General features: G+C 32.8%; 1 protein-coding gene across 1 annotated transcript in view; it reads right to left on the bottom strand.

Annotated features, from left to right (window-relative positions):
* The window catches only part of LOC147077658 (uncharacterized), a 207,133-nt gene extending 186,343 nt beyond the window's left edge, over positions 1-20,790 (bottom strand). Inside the window, exon 1 of the mRNA XM_085960663.1 lies at positions 20,199-20,790. The gene's annotated coding sequence lies outside the window, so the exon portion shown is untranslated. The remainder of the gene's footprint in view (positions 1-20,198) is intronic.
* Between the last annotated feature and the right edge of the window lie 290 nt (positions 20,791-21,080).

Below are 21,080 nucleotides of genomic sequence, written 5' to 3'. Positions count from 1 at the left end.
TTCTGTCAGTGAAGGAGCTAGGAGGCAGGCCTTGTCCGCATGGCGCGTTTTGACCAGGTAAATGTGACCTCATTGAGCCGTCCACATGCACTCGCGCCATAACCATTATTGCGCGATACATGTGATCTCATTGAGGTGTCCATATGCACTCGCGGCGAGACACGCGCCATGTGGACGAGACCGTAGAGTTTGTGATTTCTCGAGATTCTCGAAATTAAGGATATTTGTTCTCGAGAAATTTAACAAATCCCGTTCACGAAGAAAGTGAAATCATATTTTTAGTCCTTCCGGTTTATTTTTACCGGGAAATATGTCAAATTTTGTTCAGAATGACAGTCGAGAGCTTTTTTTAAAAGCTGTTTTGGCCAATATAACGGTGATATTAACGGATTAGCCTAGTGAAAATTTCTCGGTTTCTGGAGAATCTCATTGATGATTTCACGAGAAAAGAGAATTCTTGAAAAATCAGTAAATTAAATTCTTGAGATTCGAGATTGTCATTTTCTGGTTATTTCTCGAGAACTCTAGGGACGAGCTAGGAGTTAAAATGTTGAATAATCATGTTTCCAATAAAAATACGAGAAAGTCATCCTGATTTATAATATCATTATCTTAATGTACGGTAAAATAATATGATGGAATGTATGTAGGTGTATTTTTTAAAGTTGTTTCAAGTAAACTATTTATACTGAAAAGCAACACCCCCGCCGAGCCTTTCTGAGGGGAAAATAATATTCGTACCCACTCCGGGGTCCTCGGGCAACGCTTCAATTGGACCTCGCATATTATGCTAGAACCGTCTCTGCTTGCTGAGAGAGACAAACTATTAATGATGTTAATATTATTGATTGGTAAGCTAAGCATTGTACGTATAATGTATTATTATATCCCTCCAGTAGTCTAGTAGTGTACTAGTAATGCCCACGGTGGCGTAGTTGTTAGAGCGTGCGTCTCTGGAGATGTGGGAGTGAGTCCGATCCCGCATCTGGCACACTCGGTCCAAGTTTTTTTTATGTATGCTTATGTTTTTGAGGCGTCTCCAAAGTTATAATATGTTGAAAAAAAAAAACAACGGTTTTGAATGTAAAAATATTTAATTAAAAATTATTAGCGACAATTAAGTGCAAGGACGAAAAAATTACAATTTGGTGTCTTGACGCCATTATTGTAGTATTTATTGTAATCTCAGATATTGTAGATTTTAGAAACAATAGCAAATATGCGCAAAATACATTTGGATAATTATTAGTTTAATTGGTTAAACTCCCTACAATGGAAACCCCACTTGGTCCAAGATTTTTTGTAGTTTTATACTTATGTGTATGTATGTTTGAGTTGTTTGTTTTGAGGCGTTCCAAATTATGTATGTCAGTTAAGGCTATACCTCAGTTGAGGCATGGTCTAACTAAAAAGATCGTGGCTAGGCGATACGTGGATTGCGGGTCGCGGGTGCAAATGTAATATAATTTGTCATATAAATCCAACATGCGGCCATTTAATGTTCTGTTTATTGTTCTATTAGTAACAATAATAATATATTCATTGACATGTTTTCTTTTTAAAGTAAATGGGTAACGTTTTTAGTCATCTTTACACGATTTAAGAATTAATACCCCCGTCGCCATCACGAAACAAATTGACGTATTCACACCTATACGTTCGCTCTCAGACTGCTAGCGAGTCCAAAATTTCATCGCGCCTATAGTTGAAAATTATTTGATGTTTCACTGAATATCGCCTTAATAACATACTTGGTAATTTTTCAGGTAGGTAAGTAATGTAATATCAAAATGCGTGTAAGAACATTAGTCCAATAAGTTCTGTCAACAGTCTATTATTAGAAAATATTTCGAACTGTTTCGCATTGTTTTTATATATTGTTATCTCAAAGATACCGTAAAACTAGTAACCAGCGAAGAATACAAAATAAGAAAATTGAAAAATATTAAAGTCCATTAAACTGTATATCAGAGCGGAAAGAGTGCGTGTGAATGTGTAATTTATTATTTAATAAAAAAAAACACGAAAAAACTCATGAAGCATATCACTTTGTAATTTTTAATAATTATTTATCGAAGAAAAAATGTTCTCTGATACCAAAAATAACCACCTATTGCATTTCTGCATTAAAGCAGGGTTAACGGTCCTATATAAAAAATAATTATATTGTTAGATAGTGGAAAATAGTTACTTTTGAAAGTCGGTAGGCTATGGGAATCATAATACGTAGGAATTAGGGAGGTAAATAATATTAGATGTTAGCATGAACCATATGGTTAGAGTTGGGTTTCGAGAATTTCCCGACGGGAATCCTCGAGTAATTTTCGAGATTTTTCATCCCGAATCTCGAGAATTAAAATTTTCAACATTTCGGGAAATCCCGGATCTGGAGAATCTTTTCTCGGGATTTCTTTATCATCAAATAATAATTGAAAAAAATCGATTTTCTATATGAAAAAATTAGACAGAAAACACAAAACGTTCAAAGACTGATTGGGGCATTTAACACAATTAAGCCAACGTCGACTCAAAATGAGCGCAATTTTTGCAACATCATTGAATTTTGTGTCTCAAAGCGTACGCGATTGTCAGAGGCAGCGATTGACAGTCTGTGTTTTTTGAAATAACTATTGTCTTCTTACATAAATAAACAAAAATATTTTTTCGAATTTGTCTGTTTTACACTGATTTTAGGATTTTTACAGGTGTTTTTTAAAAATCCCGAATCTCGAGAATTCAAAATAACATCGTTTCGGGAAATCTCGAGATTGAGATTTTCTCGGGAAAAACCCAACTCTACATATATGGTATTATAATTCTGTAGTAAGATGGCAATCCCTAATATGTCCCTTTTTCTAAATTGTTCAGGAGAGCAATTTTAAACTTTGACGGGCTCGGAAAAATCAAAGTTTTAATAATAATTGAAAGCCTTACTTTATTGTTAAATGTGTATAAAATAGTTGTTTACAGAGGGATATTTTTAAAATTAAGGTATCTATAGAAAAAATGCTGAAATTTTCCAAATATCTCCAGGCTTTCGTGACATATCATATTTTACCATATAATACAGGAGGCAAAACATGATATGTCATGGCTATTGATCAAATTACATAGTTGTTTATTGTATTTTTTAAGTTTTTTTTAAAGAAGGAAAACTGCATGTTTTGACAAACATATAATTTTATTGTAATAAAAAAATCACATTCTATAACGCGAAAGACACAAAGTTTACAATTTGTTTACATTAAACATTACCACTGGTTGGATCTAAATCTTCTAACTCGTTAAACTCTGGAGCCTCTTCCGTTGTGGGTAGCTTTACAGGGTAGTGAGTACAGGCTTAAAGACATATCGTATTCTGCCAAATTGAGAATTACAAAAATGGTGACCAAATATGACATATTATCATACATGTTATAAATTGCCTTTTTATCTGGGATAAGAGTGTAAAAATGTAGGAAGCCAAAATAAGTCACGTCATGACATAGTTTTCCATCTTAAGAAATTCAAATAATGGACAAATCACATATTGACACAGCTTATTTCTCCGAACCACAGAACGGATAATAAGTAGAATACCGATTGGCTATATTCAATACGCCGCACGTTGAAGCAGGGTTTTTGAATGTGTGAGTGTCCTAAGAAAATGAAACACGCATTATGGACGTGCAATAGTGTGTGTAATACACCAACATTAAATGAGCGTAAATGCATAAACCGAGAGCAGTTTTCAGTATTAGACGTACAACGTATTGTTGACACGTGTGTAAGTTTAACCCGGATTCTTCCTTACTCGAGACGGTTACCTACCATCGCCTTACCCGTTGGGTATTTCAGTTCCCATTATTTCTGAGTTCCCTGCTCCGAACATATAAGACTTAGACATACCATATTTTGACAGCTTGTAGATCTCACCTAGACGAGTCTGGTGGTATACATAACTCAATTTGCCAAAAAAACTGACATATTGGGTATTGCCTGCCATCTTACTACAGAATTATTATACTTGCAGATTGTATTCTCTCAGAAATATTAGAATAAGTACACAAAAATGCTTTGATGTTTTCTGAGCTATAAACATCTCAAGATTTAGTGGTAATTGATAATTTTATTTTCTTAAAGGTCAATAAACTTCGTTTCAATTTTATGACAAGTGCAAATTTAATCTGGCGAATATACTTTGTAGTGATATATTGAGGATAGTTCTATAGTTTCCGATTCAGATATACAAAAACGGTCTGAAACTCCCATTAAATGTTGTAATACAAATGTGTATTATGGGAAATTTTAAAGTAGCTCAGCAGTTTCCAGAAAATTTCACTAAATTCGGTCAGCATTAGAAAACCTATGACGATTTCCAATACCTGACGTTATTTAGGTACTTATCTATCTAATTAATATTCGTACGTAATTGGTATGACAATCAGTTTCATAAAAGTCATTATAGTTATTGACATCTAATGAGTCTAATAACCTATCTGCAATCAGTTTGAATTATTATCCACTGACCATGCCGTGTAGGTATATGGTTGCGTTATTTTAAGTTACTAATAAACACTACCTATGTAATAACTTCATAATAACGTCATAAGAGGGAAAGTATTGAAAAAGAAATTGTCTATATTTTGTTAATATTTAAAATTGTAGAGTGATTCCATTTTTGGTACGTGCAATATTTACGAATTACTGTTAGGTAATATTAGTAATATATCTAAAGACATTGTAGTAAATATAGCGAGGGTGGCTAGAAACCTTTTCATGTTTCTTTCTTTTCTTTTGACCATGTCCGATCCTAATTGGATCATATTGGCCTCCACAAAGTGGAGGTTTGTATTAACAGATTTTTGTTTTTACTAGAAATGGATGTCAGCCACTTGCTAAACTTATTATCCAAACACAAATTGAAAAACAATATGTGTATTTGCCAGACTCAGGATTCAAACCTGGGAACCACGACATGATAAGCCGACGCTGTAGCCGTCGTGGGCATTTATATTTAGTTGCCAAAAAACAAAATATATATTCAAAAGGTCCATTACCAGGCGTAAAAAACTGCTGATGCTTTACACCTAAACGTACGGTGTCGTGACACGTTCGCTTAAGACCGAGTGTGGTGTGGGGCGGGTTGGTTTGGAGGGGTATTTGTTTGTGTTGTTGTTCCACCTTTTGACTTCGCTGGGCTACATTGAGTAAAGAGAAATTCTCTTGAGGTGGACACAATTTTCTTCTTCTCTTCCTGACATTTTTTCTGTCCATAATCAAAGTTTAGCAATTTTTTATAAGTTATATTGGCATTTTCGTCGCAACATTGGACACGCCTGCAACACCGCTGGACGATTTTAAATCGGTAGAATTGTTGGCCATTACGCACAGATATTCTGTGTTGACAATATTGTATGTAAAAGAGAAAAAATGATAATATCAGCTTTTTTGGGGTTGTGCTAGTTCTCCGACCATGTCCGATCCTAATAGGATCATATGGGCCTCCACAGAGTAGAGGTTTGTATTAACAGATTTTGTTTTTACGAGAAATGGATGTCAGCCACTTGCTCAACCTATTAGGTCCATACCCTGACTCATACACAAATTGAAAAATAATATGTGTACTTGCCAGACCCAGGATTCGAACCTGAGACCCACGGCGTGATAGTCCAACGCTTAAGCCGCGCTGCCACCTTGGGTGTTAGTTGTGCTAGTTACTGTTTATTATTTGTGATTTACGCGATTGTTCATCTAAATAATGACTGTATATCAAACATTTTAGAGATAATCATACGCACGGTTTGTGCTGCAACACTGTGTGGTGATTCTAGAACGTTTTAACGTGGTTGAATTGGTAGGCATAAAAAAATATGGAATACTGCGCGGCGATTTTTTTTTGATTATGTTATATTGGACGTATGGCGTGCTATTCTTTGAATTTTATTGTATATACAGCTTATTTTAGCTAGTTCCTAGGTACCCATACTACGAATGAATCTGCAATGCGAAATTACTTGCGCTTATGTCTCATCCGTATGTGTGAAATATGCATTGGACGGGGGCGGCTGAATTTTGAGGGCGACCAATCTACGCCCTTCACAAAGATAATATTATGTATGCTCGCAAATGAGATATACGATATTATATAAAATCATGTAAGTAAGGTCATTTGGCAGTGGATGATGAAGTGGCAGGTGAGTTAATAGAGGTAGCAGTGTAGATATTTATTGTCTTAATGCAGAGTAGGTACAGAGAGTTACAACGGTAGGAGATGTGATCGAGATCTGTTTGTGTTGATGAACTGAGAGACTCGATTCGAGTGGAGTGATGGTTAAATATGTCTAGTGAAGGACTCGTGACAATAGTAGTGCGTCTCGTGTCGGACTCGATGAGTTGAGTGGAATTCATGCAATGTCCTTCCAATTTATACAAATGCAGTACATATATTACAAGGGATATTTATGCAATTAACAAATCAAAACAGACACTACTGATCTAATTATGATTGAGGAAATGCTGACAATATAATCGCTCTATTTTTTTCTTTTGCTAATAAAACATACATAATATTAATGATGATGAATTATGAATGATCAATGCGATGAATATCATGTTTTAGAGGACATTGTACATATAGCACTACAATTCCCTAAATATGAACTTCACAGAGTCCAGTTGCGAATTGCGGATATCTATGAGAATGTCGACGAATTGAAAGGTGTCCTGGCGGTGGGTAAGACGGAAGAGCGCAAAATTGCAAAGTTATTTAACAAAATAGGAGTGAGGACCTGATCGACGGATCCCCTTCTAGAAGAAAAGAGGCGATATGACAGCGAGTCGCAGTCAAAGCCTCGGTAAAATCACAAAAAACAAAAAGTGTGTCACTCATTTAATGATGCTGGCTGAGTGGTATGATTGCTACATATATGCATTATGCCCGTCTTTGCATCACAATATTAACTACCGAAGTGATTATTTTTCCCAGATGTGGTATTGGAACCAGTGTACCACGGTTTCAATCCGCTACTTATTCACCGTATATGTAAAAGAAAACAAATGTTTAAAGTTGCCTATTGCTAAGAATTTCTATCAAGTTGTAAGTACTTGTATCTACGTCTTCTTGAAGAAAACGCAAGTGGATTTTTTTATAAAGCTCGACTACAAGTCATACTGAATAAACATCATCTAGCCCAGAATGGAAAGCACTTTTCTCTTTTAAGTAAGACATTATTTAAAATGAAAATGTGTCACCATAAGTGTTTTTCGCTGCCGTCTTCTTGAAATGTTTTCATCGTGTTTTTCTTTGGAAAGAAGCTTTTAGTGTTGGAAATTGGTTCATACTCTCGCCGAAGAAAAACAAAAAATACTTTGTTACAATGCATTAGTGCGATTTCTACATTTATAATAGTATACTAAGTATATTAATGAAATCAGATTAATGGTAAATTTAAAATACTTAAAGAATGTAGAGTAAGTATATAAGTATCTAAGAAAGTCGTTACAAGTAATATAATAAAGATAAGATAAGTGGATTTTCTTAGTAGGTAAGTAAGTAGTTTTTCATTTTTTGTATCGAAGTATTAATTTGTTTCTTTATTAAACACCACAGCAGGCCGTGAAACCCAATAATAGTGGTAAAACTCCCAAGCTTGAGGAATTCACATATTAGATTATGTAAATATATTTTGACCTCACTGGGAATCGAACCCAGAACTCCGTGGTGGAAGGCCAGCGCCTTGCGCACTGCACCACGAAAGCCGCCTATTAAGTATTAGCACTTATTGTAAAAATTACAATAAGTTAGCCATCGAAACAGTCAAAACTGTCTATCTCGCTCTAAAATTTAACACAGCCAAGAGAGGTGCTGTTAAATCATAGCACTTATTGTAACAATTACAATAAAATTATTGTAATTGTTAGAATAAGTGCTAATACTTCGATACAAAAAATTATTAACTACCCTCGATAGCGGCCTATTTATAGCAGTCTTGTGTATAGAATAAATGCGCTGATGGTCTTCTGTTATGGGACGATTCCGGTCAAATGGCTGGGATCCCATGAGTACCTATAACTTTTTTTTTTAATGTATGTATATTTCAAAATTATAACACTTGATTTCAATGTATTTACTTTTACATGAATAATCCCAAATGAATTAGGTAGTATCTAAACAATATTAAGCCATATTTTGGTAGGAAAATACAATACAATTAGCATAAGCAAGACAAGAGACATACAAGATTTTAAATAAACAAATATCTGATTGTCGTAATAATTAGTATAAATAATATTCTCAGAAGCAAAGTTTATTTCCGCTTATGCATTCAATTGTATTTAGTTTATGCAATCAAAACATTATTATTAGTATTATATTAAACGCAATTCAAGTGTATCGTAATATTATTTTATGTGTATTATGGAGATAACCGTACTTAATGAAATATTATATATTGCATTATTTATTTAAATAAAAAAGGAACAACGTGGTAAGTACTTAAGTGTTTTTAATGTAATTTATCAGTTTTATCACATACCGCGAATCGTTCTAGAGCAGTGGTTCTCACGTGAAATTGAACTGTAGCCGTACAATAATTGTGACAGTTATATGAAAACGTCTGGTGGCCGCCCCTAATTTCACTTTAGCTGTGATTGAACAAACTAAAGCTAAATTTTATTTACTAAAAAATGGATCGATTTATTTATAGACAAGTCGCATTAATAAAAGACATTTGAAAATTTTAGTACATATCTATTTATTTAAAAATAATGCAAATGAAAATTCCTCAATACTACTTTTTTCTAATGCGAGCCGCATGGCTGCTTCTAAGTTTACATATTCTGTCAACTGGCTTCGATATTTGTTTTTTTTATGAAGAGTATTACACTGAATGATCTTTCACAGTATACAGTAGTAGGAAAAATCGACAATGTTAATAAAACAATTGTTGCCAATTCTTTGAATTGACTCGATTCTTGGCCAACGTATAACCTCGACCACCATTTTTCAACCGTCGTATTATTAAAATGGTTTTTAAGTATGTGCTTAGTCATGACTCATTTCCAATAACGCATATTTAACGTCAGCCCAGTTAATTAAATGAAATACTGAAAATGATGTTTGTGGCCACAAGCAAAATCCTCTGGTGGACGCACATGAGAAGCACTGTTGTAGAGCTAGACTAAAAATTATTATTAATCAGAGAAAAAACGATTACGCGCATAGGTACGACACGACAACCGCTAGATGTCGCAAGAGCTCGCAATACAAATATTCACTTGCGGGGTTGGTATGGACAGGGATTATTTGATGCGGGTACGTGGGAAGAATAGGTACTTACTAGTGTTAGTGGCGCGTTTAGTGAAGTAGAGGGCCGAAGCACTAAAAATGAGCAATCTAATAACTTTTACCTATTATCTTTGTTAATTGCTTAATATTTATAGGTGCCAGTGGCGGAGGGTGGAGGTAGGCTGTTGTATGTTGCACATTAAACTTTGTCAGTGATACGTATTTGTTTTCATTGAAAAAAGACTACGATTTACAGACGATGTTGGTTAGTTTTTAAATTCAATTAACCCCTGCGAAAACCAAGCCATATTTGATAATAGTCAAAAAATACTCGTCCATCTACAAAATATCTAAAATTATACAATTAAATCATACATAAATTTGAATATTTTATAGATAGAATAATATTTATATCTATTATAGATTGGTTTAGATAGGGCTTAATGAATTTAAAAAAATGAACCAACATTATTGTGTACCTAATATGTATTGTTAATCCAACGAAAACAAATAAGTATGAATGAAAAAGTGTACACTTACACAATTTTGTGTTATCGCCCAAAATATAAATATACCTACCAAAGTATTGTAGTTTGGTGGTTTAGGCAGGGTTTAATTGATTTTTAAAAACTAACCAATACCAGCTGTAAATTGTAGTCTTAGTTCAATAAAAACAAACACGTATGACTAACAAAGTTTAATGTGGACTATTTATGGCGGATCTTAACAGCCTACTTCCACCCTTCGCTACTGAAGGGTGAATTCGTATATACCTACCTAAATACCTACAAGTTAATTGAAAAGTTATCAATACTAAAGAGACAAATTTATTTATTTTTACTTTTCGTAATTACTATCAACCTACCTACTTAACCAATTTTTACTTATTATCGGGAGCTATTAGAACTCCTACTTATATACCTACAGGTACTTTGGGCAATACCTATTTTCTACTCAGTGTGTGAGAAATATACTTACATCTTTTCTCAAATTTCGACATAATTTAATAACTGAGTAACAGGTTTTAACTCTTCGGAGGCCCCCTTTTATGTTTTCTCACGAATCGTTTGTGTCATGTTGTGTTAGGGCAGTGTTTCCCAAACTTTCGTAACACTGAGTACCCCTCGTCAAAAAAATGCATATACTTTAATAACAATTAAAATATATTAATTTTTCCTTTTCTAGCACATAAACAAAATAATAATATAAACGAAAAATACAATAATTCATTCATAATAAAATATAAATAAATTAAATAAAAGTTATAATATAAATAACATTTATTATAATCAATGAGAAGGGTGAAATTGTTTATGTTCAGGCAGATCATCATAATTTGGTTCCCTGGTTGTTAATTTTAATCTGAGATGTGTTTCCACATCCAAAAGCTTGTTCCTTTTTTGACTTAATGTCTACAAATGCTGATAAAGCAACTTCACATAGATATGAAGTTGGTAAAAAGGTAAGATATATTTCAGGACTTTCTCTGTTAAAACTGGATACACATGTTGCATTTCCAACTAGAATGATGTATTTTTCAAGAATCCGTCTGAAGCAACATTAATTATTGCTCTTCTTCCGCATATGATTAACATTTTAGCATGGATGTTGTATTGATGTCATATTTGCTTGTTGCACCAGGCGCAGCCAATGCCCGGTGCAGCGCGTACCCCCACCAAACTCTTCCTGTACCCCAGGGGATACGCGAGTAACACTTTTGGGAAACACTGTGTTAGGGAAACGAGCTTCTGGGTAGTGTAGCAGACCACAAGTAACTTCATATACACAATTTTGTGCCTGATACAATCGAATCTGTCAATTAAACATATTTGGAGTAGAAAGTAGAATCGAATAATATACAACTGCGAGATGCCATTCCATCGTCAAAAACTGAAGGAAACGGAAGTCAAACGAAGTACAAGGTAGTATCTATATCTATCAAGATTCGAAGACCTCTGGAGTTAAAAACTGAACGCGGCTTTGGACAGATCTGGATGAAAGCGCCTCTGATAGAGGAGGTACAATGCATTTTATATAATGGTTATAGTGCCAAGAAGGAGGAGATACCTATAACATTTTCAGATGTTTTGGGAGGTATTCTACCTGTCGGGGGATATCTTTAATAACATTGAAAAAATAATATCGTTATTGCCTGAAATTTAATTGTCTGTGTCATTTTATCAGGAATATTATGATATTTTACTTATTTCAACACTAAATATTTTAAATTGTATTTACTATCATACAGATTTTATATATTTAAATAGTTCTTCGATCATTAGAGCAGTAGTTACAGTTCAAAATCGTTTTTTGCATTAACTTGGCAGAATTTAGTTTAATAATGTCGATCGATTGAGACTTTGGACCAAACACTATTAGTCGAAGTCTACTCACCCATTTTATAATTGTTATTAGATTACCAAAAAAACTCTTCGAGCGTATAATAAATACTATGACAAAATTAACTAGGTGTTAAAATAACCCAAATCGAACAGAATTCTGAATCTGTTATTTATTCATAATTAATTATATGATTCTCACAACGGAAATGTCAGCCATTAACATTAATCTGTTTAATTATTATAGTAAGATTTACAGTAATTCTATGCCGCGTGCGATTGGGAATTGAGTGTCGCAGGATTTAATTAAATCAATTCAATTTGAGCACATTATTATCGAAAGACCACGAACCAAATTGTTAACAAATACGAGAAGAAGAAAAGTTAAAATAAATGAATGAACAACTAAATAATAATAGCATTCCTACAAGGTTTGCAACATGGAAACAACGGCCAGATATTATATTGAATATAATAAATATATTTAATCGATGACAACTTTGATAAGATAACACAAGATCAATATGTCAATGAGACAAAATGGCCATTTCTGTTTTTGAGATCGCACATGTTCGCATTTAGCTAATGTGAATTAGCTACAAAAATCCTTGACATTTAGCATAAATTATTAATATTATTATCTAAAAAAAACCGTTCATGCTGCAATAAATTATTATAGTATGTTTGGTATTTATTAATAAGGTCGTGTGACAATTATTAATAATATAATATTATAATATAAATCTTAGCATAAAATGTCAGTACACTTCGATGACTTTATTTTATCGGTCGGTGTGACATGATTAGGGTTGTCAAAAGTATTAACGGTTCGATGTAGGTATCTACGTATCGATTTTTTAAACGATTCTTTAAAAAGGGTTAGACCTCAAACTAGCCAAGTTCTTCCGATACGATACCAATAATATATAATTCCTATATAATAATATAATATTCTCTTGACACATTTTTTCCCGAAGTAGGTACTTTCGACACGAATAATTTATTATAAATACGTTTTCATTCGACACTTTACTGGTTTTAGTATATTCTCTATCAATATTTTTAATTTAGCGTTTTTCTTTGCAGATGTAGCATTTTTCGATAGGCAACTAGCATGCTATATATGCATCTAGCTTATGGCGTTTTTATTAGCGTTTTTTTGTTGCCTTCAACATGTTTATTTATTCAGACATTTAATGAAGGTAGGTCGGTACTTGAGAAAGAAAACAATACAATGAAACAGTAGGAGCATTCTTGGCGTATTATCAGATATTATAATTTAATGTGTGCTAAGGCATGTGGATTGGCTTGACGATTATCGGGGATTCCACTCTCTGGTATTACCTGGTTGTTAGATTAATTAATTACTTTTTATCAATTTCAAATGAGTTTCTGGGTTGATGTGGTGTGATTTTACCCATATACCCATTTTTTAAATTTTCGCACTTCCGATAGGAAAAAAAAGGCATTGCAATTTTATTTTTACAAAATCTAGCATTTTTTCCTGCCAAATAACTTGTTTTTGTACCCAATCTGGTATGTTTTTGTCAACGACAGTTGGCAATACTGGATATTTTGATATTCAAAGATTTAGACATTATTATCGATACCAGCGAATCTGTTCTATACACAAGACTACTACCGGATGTTTGTATTGAAGTATTATAGTTATAATATATATAATTTGCGCGGATTGTGCAAATGACGCGAGCCGAACGAAATATAATTTGTTAAAAATTCAACATGCGTCCATTTAATGTTATGTTTATTGTTATTTTCGTAATAATAATAGTATATTCATTGACATGTTTTTTAGTCATCTTTACACGATTTAAGAATATATTTCTCCGACGCCATCACAAAACAAATTGACGTGCTCACACCTCCACTGTCGGTATCCGATTGGCGACGACTGCAAAATTTCGTTCCACCTACTGTTGAACATTATTTTCCGTTTCACTTATGTATGCTCTTAATAATTGTTGCTACGTATAACATTAAGGAAACTGCATCAACTATTCTAAAAATTAATGAAACAACATATAATACAGTAAAAAGAAGCAAAAAGTATTTACAAAAAATATTTAATCCCGGTATTGGAAAAAAATTCTGGGATAAGAATCCCTATCCCTAGTAGATGCGCCAAAATAGCGAATAATACGTTATTAATAACAATTATGACAGTTTAGAGATAGAGTATTAAAATTTTATGTCAATATGTAATTATTGATAATTACGTCTTTATTGGGGAGTTTTGTTTGATATATCCGCATCGCATCCAAAACAAATAAATAATAAGTTTGATTGAATATAATTTAGAACAATGTCTGACACATTACATCACCACCAAATTCGATTTTAATAGGATCATAATGTGAGCCTCCAGAAAATGAAGGTTGTATTAATTGAACATACATAATTTTAAAAAACACTTGTGAGAAAATATATTATAACTTATATAAATAATAGAAAAAATCTTTTTGAAAAAAGTAAGACACCCGGCAGGATCGAACCTGCATCTCTTGGGTTTACGCCCCGTCCGTGCATTATCCACTAGTGACATACTAATTGCGACACATTTTAACTATTGGCTTTTTAATACCTACTCATCAGCGCTCCTCTAAATCTAGCTACTACTGGAAATCGGTTTTTGTCTAATAAATCAAAGTAGGTACCTACTACTTCAATTACTAACCGACGTCACGGATTTCTCCTATATTTTTATGACGTAACTTACTTGAACTTGCTAATAATTTTTAATTAACTATTTCTTTTATTCAACGAATAATTCACAAGATTTAAGAATGTACCATTCTGATTATTGAACATACAAAAACACTTCTGAGAAAATATATTATATTATAACCAATAGAAAAAATCTTTTTGAAAAAAGTAAGACACTACCCGGCAGGAATCGAATCTGAATCTCTTGGGTTTACGCCTCCGTCCGCGCATTATCCACTATGCTACGAGGTGACATACTAATTGCGACAAATTTTAACTATTGGCCTTTTAATACCTGCTCATCAGCGCTCCTCTAAATCAAGTTATTAAATTGTATTAATTGTTTTTTTCTTGTATGAGAAATTGACGTTAGCCACTCGCTCAACCTATTGGATCAATACTCCGGGTCCAAACACACATTGAAAAAACAACATATGAATTTGTTAAGACCCGTGATTCGACGCTGGGACCAAAGACCTTTTAAACCGACACGTTACCACCGCTCAACCATCGTGGGCATGGCCCCCACAAGGGGGGGGGGGGGGGGCAGGGCTCTAGCCTGGGGGCCCGGCGAGGAATTTGCTTTAATAGTAAAAAAAGTATTTAGTGAAAAGTAAGGCGCTATTTTCCATCAATTATATTATTATTTAAAATTATATGGTTGTACGATACAATTTTTAATTGTGCATCCAATGCTCGCCATCTCCGTAATTCAAATGGATGTATTAAAATATACACATTAATTTTACCGCGTACACCATTTGGAAAACGCTACTGTAGAGTGACACACTGCCTTTATCCTTAGCGATAGGTAGGGGGGCCTGCCAAAGATCCTAGCCTGGAGGCCCGCTTCACGATGTGGGGCCCATGATCATGGATGTCAGACGGAGTAGAAAAAAATCCTATAGTTCAATTGAACAGACTGAGACGTAAATCCATGTGTATCGCAATCCATGCGATGGGATTTACCGATTAATCTACCGGTACAATTGTTATCCTCGCAGAAAGTATCACATGAAACTAAATCTTATGGATATGAGACGTTTTTTTAAAATCATGTTGATATTAATTATTGGAGGTATTTGTACTAATAAATACCGTATGTTAATTTAAAAAAAAAATCATAATATCCTCAATGGTGTCAGGAATTCAATTTAAAAAAAAATCGTACCTGTTTTCACTTTTTAATTTGAAGAGAGCATGTCCGCCTGTATAAGTCATTGGTTTTGAGTTCCGATCTCGAGTCTGAGAAATCCACGTATAATTTTTCTATGTAGGTATGTTTGAACTCAAAGCACGGATATACTATGTTGAGCAAATGGCAAACATCTATTTCTCGTTAAAAATAATATACCTATTTAACAAAACCTCTTTATAAGATGGCTAAAAAATAAAAATAGAAAGATCCTGGCAAATCGATTTGAAATTCCAAAAAACCGTGTCCAATATTAATTAACGAAATTTGAAAGAATACATGAAGGAATATATTGTATATGTTACGCCGAATGTGTAAAATTGCGTTTTACTTAAAATCGGCAAAATTTTGCCTATTTCGTGAAAAATGCAAGCCCGTTGCTTTATTCATGAATTATTAATTGAATGAAGGCAAAATATCTGCCGAGTGCGTGAATTCAGCAGTAATTTTTCTGCCTAGTTCATGCATTGGGCAAATTAGATGGTCGCGCTCCGGTGGTGTTTTTTGCAACTAATCAAACTAACCAAATGTGTCAAAAAATGTCATTGCTTATATAAAAATATACCAATCAATAACTACAATGACGTTCATATCCATTATTTTTTCTTTCTTTCGACCATGTCCGCTAATAGGATCATATGGGCCTCCACAGAATAGAGGTTTGTATTGACAGATTTTATTTTTTACGAGAAAAAAAAAATTTACTATGCCCAAAAAAAACTAGAACTATAATATGCTAACGGAAGAATTTTATTAAAATGTATTTTCGCGATTTGATTCGTGCTTGGGTATCAGGCAATGGTCGATTGTTTGTTTGTTGACAGTTAAAAACCTAGCCTAACCTAACCTAATAATAATAATATTATATTATGTCCAATTATAACTAGTATAACCATCCGTATTAAATATACCTTTTCTACTGTCATGTTGACAGTTTAAGAATTTCATACCCTGCCAAATTCACGCACTCGGCAGATAAATTGAAATAATGCAAATAACGCAAGCCCGTTGCCTTATTCATGAATTAGGCAAAATATTGTCGATTTCGTGTAATACGCAATTTCACACATTCGGTGTAACACATATAAACTTAAGTAGTAAGATACTGTGTTGTCGCTGTAGATACATTTTGATAAATTATTTATTATATAAGAATACAATACATAAGGGCAATATTTTGATGACGACTTTGGGAAATGCATACTAGATAGATGCTTAATATATTATCATTTTCCAAGCCGATATTTACATACTTATGGGAAAGATTAAAATGAATGCCACTGACAGGAGATGGAAAAAAAATAATGCAATCCATCAAAACATCGTATTGTTTCTTAAAGTTTTTCTATTTCCAAGTTCTGCATTTAGCCCAAAAGTGATTGATCTTTTCCAAAATGATTGATGCCCTACTAATGCATTACAAAAAAAATATCGGAAGCTTTTTTTAAGTAACGATATTTTGGATATTATGTAGATACCTGGCCAATATTTAAAAATAAATTTTATAAGTAGTAATTAATATTTCTTAGACATCATAATTATGACATTATACATAATATTTAGATATACATTAGGAAATATTGTTTCAACTATCGATTTATAATCTATAAATGAATAGGTATGCGTTCCCTGAGGCGAAGAAATTCTTATTCTCTTATATAGATTCTTGAAATTGGAAAAGCTTTTAATATCAAGGTAGGTATCCAAAAACACTTGCATTTCTTGTTACCTGCTTAATGATTTTATTAATATCCATGCAAATAATAGAAAGCGTTGGTTTATTTTATATGGTATTATTTTTATTAAAGGGGATGCTTTGTAGTCTTTATACAGTAAATTTTAATATTTAAGTATATGTATTTGTTTATTAGAAATAAATTATACATATTGATAATTTATAATACACATTCTAGAATCTAGAGATAGTGTTTTTGATCTATGTTCAGTGACGTCCCGTGGGGGTAGGCAGATTGCGCGTCGCTTGGGGGCGGCTCTTTCCCGAAGGGCGGCAAATCGAGGAGAATCATTATTTATATATAGAAATAGCTACCTAAACTAAGTAATAACGAAAAAAATATTTTTCCATTAAAAAATTCAGTTCACTGGTTGGAAACAAAATGTATTAATTATTACTATAAAGGTTTTAAAACGACTTTATATTTTTTGTCGTGTTCGCGATGTCTTGGTTCCTTCGTTGTCCTTGGACGTCGCGTGAACAGCAATGACACGTATAGATTTGTAAATAATATTTGAATTGTAGGTAGGTACATAATTACTTACATTAATTTAAAATGTATCCAAATATGTTTGCCAGTTACTCGTTTTGGAAGTTATCAGGCGTATTATTAAATGTACCTATCTGAAATCGTAGATTCGCACGCAGAAATGGCGTTTACATTAGATTAATTAGTTGTTAGTAATGTATCCATATAACACATTTCTTAGATATTGTAGTTATGAAAGGATGATAAAAAGTACTGTATAAAAAATGTGGCGGCATTTTGGCACTGCCTAGCGGCGGCATTTTGTCTAGGGACGTCACTGTCTATGTATACCCCTCGATAGTGATAATACGATAACTATCGATGAAATCGAAAGCATCACCAGATGTTTGTTTACTTAAAATGCAGCACATGTTGTGATACAAATTGGAAGAGCAATGCCGCCTTTTTAATAGTACCTACTCCATATCGTTTTTGTGATCGAGGTCTTTTGAGACCAAAAACCGAACCAATACCTAACACTACCTACTGTAACTCAAAAATAAGTAGGTAATTATAATAAAACAGGATATAGTAACCAATGTGACCATTTTGTTTGTTAAGAAGGACATTTTCAATGGTTCTACTAATAGAAAAATAAAATTTGAACCCTTAACTCATTTAACAAACGATTTTTATAAATTTTGACAATTTATTTAGTATAAGTACAACAAACTTGCTATCATCGAGATAATAAATAATATGTGTGTGGTAATAGTGATAACTCGTTCTCCCAAGTTGCAGAATTAACCTGCCATCGGTGATGCTATTTGAATGGACAATATAATATCTACCTGTGATCAACGAAATAATTCTATTTGTGTTCAGATGTGGACTTTTTTTTATTAGTTCACTTGGTGCTTTGTATTAGTATACATTATTCGCATTGTTTTTATAATAATACATTATACCTACTTATTTATTAATGTATTGTAGACTGTAACTCTTTGGTACCCTGGGCAAAAGATATTTTGGCACCCTCTTCTACTCCTGCCTGATAATTTATAAGTTCGTAATACATGTACCTATGTAAAAAAATAAAACCCAAATTCGTCAGATATAATACGTTAATTAGGGTTTCCCGGGACGCCTATGTAAACCTAGGCACAACATGGTAAGTGCTATCCAGAAAACATAAAAATAATGGAAAGTAAGTTGGCTTTTGAGAGAGGCTGAAACAACATTTAAATGACGAGTGTGGAGAAATATTTGATAAACTTAAAACACATGAAAGGCACATTCAATAATGGTAATATTTTAGGACATTTAGCGCGCTTTGTGTTTCTTGCGTTGGTTTAACCGTAATAAAATAATAAACCTAATCCGGCTTCCAAACCTTGGTCCATGGCGACTGACTGTGGTACAATGTACAATCACATTGTATCTTATTAATTAATAGTAGTTACTAGTAGCGTGCGGTGACTTTTGCTTGTAGGGATGCAGTTGAAAAATATCATATTTTTTATAAAATTTGTATAACTAATTTAATCTTAATGGACGGTTGATGAACTATGTAAGGTTTTTGGTGTTGCAGCATGTTGGCTGACATATTTTGAAAAAAAAGTACTTACCTGAACTTTTAGAAGCTACGTTAAGTAAAATTTATTAGAAGACTTATGCAATAAATACCTAGCTACCCGGTTTCCTCGTGTCAGGCTCACCAGGCACCAATAGCGAGGGCTGTGCGGCTGGTTAATGCACTCCCGAGAGATGTAGACATTTTTAGCGATGCAATATGTATTTTGTTTTTAAAATTCTATTTGTATTTTTCTTGAATTATTGTTGTTTTTTTATTTAATTTCTTTTGCTAAGTATAAAATATTCTTTGTTTTGTTTTTTCTCCAGTATCCACTAGTCTCTAGTTGATTTTCCTGTATTTTTTATGTGCTCAATGTGTCTTTTTTAAATAGGTAAATAAATAAATAAATTTTGGGCATGCGGAGCATACTACAGCATCTATGGACCGTACGCCACTGGTAGCCATCCACTACTTTGTCGTATCATGGCGTGAACATCACTGAACTTTTAATTTATATAATAAATGAATATGAAATTGAATTTGAATAACGCCATAAAAAACGTTCAAATTTTTATGATATATTGTATTTTATATTGAGAGTGATGAGATGATATAATATAATAATGTTTTATTATTACGGTGCTCCTATGTATGTATAATAAAAAAATATATTCAATTAATATTAGACCCCAACATTTATTACTATTTTACTGATTAAAAAAAAGTACATTAAAAAAATAATAAAAACATACAATCTGCTGTTTGCTAATAAATAATATGCAAGTAACCACAATTTTATTAGTTTTAATATCTTAAGTGTGCCATAAAATATAGTTGATGTACTTTTCGCGATAAAGGAAAACGACTGATATTGATAAAATATTATGCTTACCGATAGAAACTGATGTAAATATTGATTATGTTGATCACAGAGCAATAATAATATGATGACAGTATATTTTATTATTCTCTCACAAAACTAATATTTTATAAATACTCACAATAACGTTATTATTATTATTAATTAAATTGTTCCAAACAGTTCAATTAAATTAAACAACACTCAAAATTAAATTGTCTATTTTGTGAATAAACTTAGAAATATTGGAATTTTATATAATATAATAATTAGAAACACATTTCGTTAGATTATTTAAGATATAATTATAATGTTTTAATTTGTGTATTGATTTAACACTGAATTTAAATTGTTTATTCTCATAACGATACGTCAATCGTTTTAAAAATTTATTTCACACTGATATTTATTTTAAAAAGTAAATTGTTAATAAATTAAAGTTTGATAACTTGTATAATTAAATTGTTTTTAAACACTGCATATTTTCATTTAAGATTGGGCAAAAATACGTAATGTCAATATTAAAATGAAGCGTATATTACATTCGCGATGTTATTGTTGTATTTGAATATTTTTTTTGTATGGAAGAGCACCGACGCTGCTCACCGCGCCGCGGCTTATCACGAAATGCGAGATTCGAGAATCGTAAATGAGATTTTACCGCGCATTAGTGTTGCCATATTTTAAAAGTGGAATTATAGTACAGAGCCTCCAAAATTATAGTATTTGGAGATAAAATATAGTACGCGTTGTCATCTGTTGAAAATGAAAATTTTCCCAATTTTTCATAGTCGGCTCGTTTTTATTAGGAAAAATATTTCGCCGCGGGCCGCAGGTTCCCAAATTTTCATGGTCGGCTCGTTTTTTTTAGGAAAAATATTTCGTCGCGGGCCGCAGGTTCCCAAATTTTCACGG

Source organism: Rhyacophila brunnea, unplaced genomic scaffold (genome assembly GCF_057557595.1).
Source record: "Rhyacophila brunnea isolate RB1 unplaced genomic scaffold, BYU_Rbru_1.0 scaffold_12, whole genome shotgun sequence".
NCBI lineage: Eukaryota > Metazoa > Arthropoda > Insecta > Trichoptera > Rhyacophilidae > Rhyacophila > Rhyacophila brunnea.
Note: the sequence above shows the minus strand (reverse complement) of the source record. Positions and strands in the feature narration are given on the sequence as shown.